The following is a 6,000-nucleotide window of genomic DNA, read 5'->3' as shown; positions in this document are numbered from 1 at the left end:
TTTCATTTTCGATGATGTGATATGTGAAAAGCAAGATATTATTAGATCATATTTCTGTATGGGACGTCATAAGGATGTTGATTGTTTTTATCTAGCACAGACATATTCACGGGTACCCAAACAGTTAGTGCGTGACAATACCAATTTCATTATAATGTTCAAACAAGATGAGACGAATTTACATCACATTTATTCAGATCATGTTTCACCCGATGTAACATTCAAACAATTCCAATTGATGTGTGTTAAATGCTGGGAGGACCAATATGGATTTCTAGTCATTGATAAGGATAGAAAAATAGATGAAGGTAGATATCGCAAAGGATTCGATAGTTTTATATACCCATGATCTTGTTTTTGGAACTTATTCGATCACTGAATATTGTAGTGGTCACTTCACCAACGAATTAAGCTTTAATTCAAAAAAAGGGCATTATGAATACAAAAAAAGATCCTGAAAATAAAAACAATGAAATAAATTTGAAACGTCAACTAGTAGAGACAACAGAAGCTGTCAGGCAGAAATTCAACTCTATCAAGAATGATAATATTGAAAATCGTACGACACTTGAAAGATTGTATGAGCCCATAATGAAACCATTGAATGTTTTATCATCAAACGCTACTTCTAAATCACCAGTGTTATCACCAAATCATGGAACTGTTCAATCTACTTCAAATTATCCCATGAGTACTCCAATAGGAAGAAAACAATCTTTTGGTAGTGTATCATCTGTGAATAGTGACACGAGCACACTTCAAGACGATATGAGAACAACTCTATTCGAAACACCATCATCGTCCCACATCGATTCCTCGGATCCTGACATCTCACCTGTTATGAATGAAAGTGGTGAAGATGTTTTGATGAAACATTTGAATAATATAAAATCTAGAAATCCAGCATATGATGGAACATTTGGCGTACGTATGGATCCAATTACACAAAAGCTGAAAATGGGAAGTCTAGTGGTAAATTTCAAAGATGGAAACATTTCATTTTGGGATGCTAATAAAGTGAAAAAATATGAATGCGCAGGTAGTCCAGAATTGTATGATATGATTTTTTGAAGAATCCACAAGATGTTGATAATGAAGAAACTCGTCAAGTATATTCAAAATATTGAAAATAACGAATGCTCCATATAAACAATATCATCTGAAGAATGGTTTTAAAAATACAAATTCTAAAAAATTTCGTGAAGTTATCAAACCTCTATTAGACTCACGACAATATCCATAAGAAGTAGAAGTAAAATTGGTGGAGCACTCAAACGAGTGAAAATGGAGAAAATATATAATTCTAAACCTGTGAATTATGTGTACTGGAATTCACCGAAAGAGTTAGTTGCTCGCCTACGACTATTGGTAGCTTCAAAGTCAGCCGGACATACCGGACATGATAATGAAATAATTTCAATAATTGAAGAATTACGTGAAGAAGGTATAATATATTAACATATTCACATGTAATGATCACTGTCACATCATCATTCAATGCAGTAACATTATCACCTTTTCTCTTTAATCATATTGAAATAGAATGACTAATGAAATAAGTGATGTCAAACGACAAGTTGTTAATGAATTACATAAACCTGCAAGACGTAATTTTCGTAGAAGAATAACCACCATCAAAGGTTTTGCAGATCTATGGCAAATAGATTTAGCTGAACTGCAACCTTATGCAAAAAGTAATGAAGGATACCGATATATACTTGTAGTGATAGATTGTTACTCCAAATATCTGTGGACTGTAGCAGTTAAAGATAAAACAGGTAGTACAGTAACTAATGCAATGAAACATGTACTGAAAGAAGCCAAATACTCCCCCAAACACATACAAAGCGATCAAGGGAAAGAATTTTTCAATAAAAGCTTCTCATCTCTCATGCGAGAATATAATATCAATCATTATTCAACATTTAGCACAAAGAAGGCAGCTATAGCAGAAAGAGTGATTCGTACAATAAAGGCATGGCTCTACAAGGAATTTTCGATGAGAGGTCACCACAAATGGCTTGATATTCTTCCAATTATAACTAGTAGATATAATAATAAAGTTCATCGTACAATAGGTATGGCACCCATCAATGTTGATTCAACAACAAAATTAAAATTCAAGGGTATCAATGGAATTGGAGGAAGACAAAGTAAACCCAAATTCCAATTAAATGATATTGTACGTATAAGTAAATACAAACATATTTTTGAAAAGTCTTACACTGCGAATTTTACCACGGAGCTATTCAAGATTGTTAAAATTAATAAAACCATCCCAACGACTTATAATCTTGAAGATATGAATGAACAGCCGATTAGAGGATGTTTTTACGAAGAAGAGTTATTACGAACCGAGAATCCTGACGTATATCTGATTGAGAAGGTGTTGAAGAGAGAAAAAAAATAAAGTATATGTAAAGTGGTTAGGCCTTCCTAGCGAACAAAATTCTTGGATTGATGAATCAAATATGGTTTAAATGTATATAATAGTGACTTTTATGAATAAAGTAATATTAAAGTTCATTATTGTTTTCATTTCAATTATAAGTATGTGAACTGAAAAATATTGCAGCGGTAAACATTGCCCCAGCCATTCGCAATGTTCTGTGTATACCAAACCAAATTAATTGTATACTCCATTCCCGCTTATATTTTTCAACTCACGATATTGAAAACACATCATCATTCCAAAACTAATCGCCGTCACTTTGAAATGCAGTATCCAACTCTTTTTGCCAATTATCTCTCACTGATAATGCTGTCTCATAAAGCTTAGTCGACTCCTCAAGCTCAGCCTGAGCTTGCATTCTCGAACGTTGATGGAATTGCTTATCTTTACCAATTTTTGAACGGAGTTCATCAGCATCTTTAGACATTCTAGCCAATTCAACCTTCGCTAATGCAATCTTGGCATCTAATGCTTCAAGAGTTTCATTATTAGCACATTAATAGCTCGCTCACTCTTTTCAAGTTCAGGCATAGTCATCTGTGCCTTTACAAGACGGCATTTTGCTTTCCTTTTCATTTCCCCAAACCGATGGAGGGGACTGAAAGAAGATAGCGGTTCAGCTTTCAAATCACTCTTCATTTCTTTAGGAGTACCTTTTGGCTTCCTCTTCGATCTGTCACTTTTCGTTGCGGGTTTTTTCTGTCGCACAACACTTTTGGATTCTTTCTTTTCTTTGAAGTCAGTGACAATCGATGAAGATGCCTTAGTAACCTTCCTCTTGATTGTTCTAGATTTCTAATCAACACAAGAGGAAGGGTAGATGAAGAGTGTTTGAGTGATGATAATTGCGAAACGATCGGATTTTCAATAATAATTTGCTCATTTGGTTCTGGCACATCTGCAAAGTTAACGAAGTCGTTAATATCAAAATCATTTATCGAATCTTGACTCGATAAATGTAATACTGGAATATTTTCAAAATCAGTCTGATCGATATCAACAAGTGGTGAACCATCTTCAGCAATCAATAGCGGCATAGAGCTCATGATTATTAAGGTCTGAGGAATGATATGTGATAGCAATAGAATGTGAATAGGAAAGGTGATGATGTTACTCAGACCTCACCATTTATAGAAGAAAATAAACTAGCGCATGCGCTCTTTCATCAACTGGCACATGCGCTCTCTCACTAAACTATTCACGCATGTAACAATCTTTGTCATTTAAGAGGAAAACTTTGTGTTGCATGCATGTATTTTTAAATGTTAGAAAATAATACAAATAAATTCAAAATATATATATATTTATTAATAATAGAGGACAATAACGATAATAAAAAATGAAAAATGTTAATATGTCTCTGTGGATGTGGAACGTTCTTTGACTCTATTCCTCAATAGTTGTTGCTCGTGCGTCAAACACCAACATTGAAAAAAATGGATTCTCCTATTGGGGTAGAGTTGACCAACCTTCTCACACAGATCCCAAGTACTACATGCATTGCATACATGATTCCAACAATTCATGGAATATGTATCACAACGCAAACAACGTTGCAGTGGAGTTGGAACGGCAGCACAGGTACCACAAATATTTCTACAGATACCTATATTGTTAAATATTATAGGTTCGGAACACTTCAGACACTGTAACTGTTGTTGACGATAATCCGATTTTGTTCGCTTCGGTGGATGAGAAGGAGGCGATAGTTGAATCCGCAACACGCAATCACTACACATACCAGTACATGGATTGATTGAATCCTTAGGTCTACTTATTTGACAAAAGTAGCACACAATAGCCCCTGCAATCATCATTGGGTAGACACACACTTTTGGTTTTTCATTCCACTCTTTTGGAAACGGCATTTTACTAATTCGATTAGAAATATAAAGAGATGACTTACAGAAACTCTGAATGCTCTCTCCTATACCTACGATCTCTATTTATACAAATCAACATCATGTGGAAGTATAGTGGGATAACTTCTCCTACTATTCCACTCTAAACGAGTCAAGTGGGAGTCGCATCACCTCCTATATAAGTTGACTTGCAAACCTAGAGTTCATTCATTCACTCTCTACAACTGTGAGCAAACAACAACAAGATGAATTCTGCAAAAATAAATGCTGCATTAAATAGAATAGCTGCTGTTGATGAAAACAATTGGATAGACGAATCAGATGATGAGGATGTCAATGTTCCGCTAGAGGAAGTAATAGTTGAAGCAGAAGATGTTGGAGTCGATGAAGATGAGATAGACGAAGTTGAAAACGAGGCCAACCAAAGCGACGAAGATGATGACGTGATGGAGTTTGAGAGGGTCATGGATGAAGAAGGAGATGATGAAGGGATAGAAGCTGACACAACTGAAGGTGATGGTGCTATGAGGATCGGTATGCGAACACTCAATGTCAGTGAGACACTGGAAGATCCCTTGGATTTGTATTGTGCATTGGATGCATACGTATTGATCAGCACAATAGATGGAGAGAACAAAAACTATGTTGGTGCTGCTTTCGGTTTTATTCGCATAGAAACAATAATGGAGGGTGGTATGCCCATGTCAACACCCACAACACTGTCTCAATTATGGAAATGGGACAGAATTGGTGTGAAGCTTGCGAGAGGCCACTAACAAACTTCACCCGAGTATCTACATGTATTATATGTAATAATGTCCAACCTGTGGCACAATAACCGTGGACCTACTGGTCAAAAAAAAAACAACAGCCCTTTTCAGGGCTACATTATTCACACAAACAGTAGTTAGTTGTATTAGTATTCATAGATTATGTGACAAATGAATACTTTGACTAATAAAAGTCTAAGTTGGAAATTTGTTAGTCTTTGAATATCTATACATTATATGACAAATAAATTACTATTTGTTAGTCTTTGAATATCTATACATTATATGACAAATAAATTACTACTTTGACTGAAAAGTCGAAATTTGGAATTTGATAGTCATTGAATATGTATGCATATGATGAGTACTACTTTAAATGAAAGTTGAAGTTGGCATTTGTCAATCATTCATATGCATATAATGATGAATACTTTCACATACATATATTTCGTTTGAGATTATAATGTTAACATAATGTTAACAATGGTATGAATCTGTTTCTGTTTGAAAGTATAATGGTAGCTCTGAAAAGAGCTATTTTTTTTATTGTTTCAGTCTTTAATTGTAGCCCTGAAAAGGGCTGTTATTTTTTTATTAATCCATGCAATGATATGGACTAACGCTCCTCATCATCAGAAACAATAATTATGGTATCGTCATCTGAATCAGATGATATACTAATGATATCATCCTCATAGTAGTCATCTGAATCAGATGATATACTCATGATGTCGTCGTCGTCATAATCAGCTGAATCAGATGATATACTAATCACATCATCCGCATTATTATCGTCAACAGCATCTATGTCGTCCTGAATACCTTGTTCCACTCGTTCTGCGAAATCATCAGGAAGATCATAGATTCGCTGCAGAAATTGAGCGAAGGTTGTACTCAAATGATCAGACGTTGAATC

This window comes from Leptinotarsa decemlineata, unplaced genomic scaffold (genome assembly GCF_025532065.1).
Source record: "Leptinotarsa decemlineata unplaced genomic scaffold, Ldec_3_MD MMD2_P_RNA_scaffold_9, whole genome shotgun sequence".
NCBI classification, from domain to species: domain Eukaryota; kingdom Metazoa; phylum Arthropoda; class Insecta; order Coleoptera; family Chrysomelidae; genus Leptinotarsa; species Leptinotarsa decemlineata.
The sequence above is the reverse complement of the archived record's forward strand: the minus strand, read 5'-3'. Positions refer to the sequence as shown.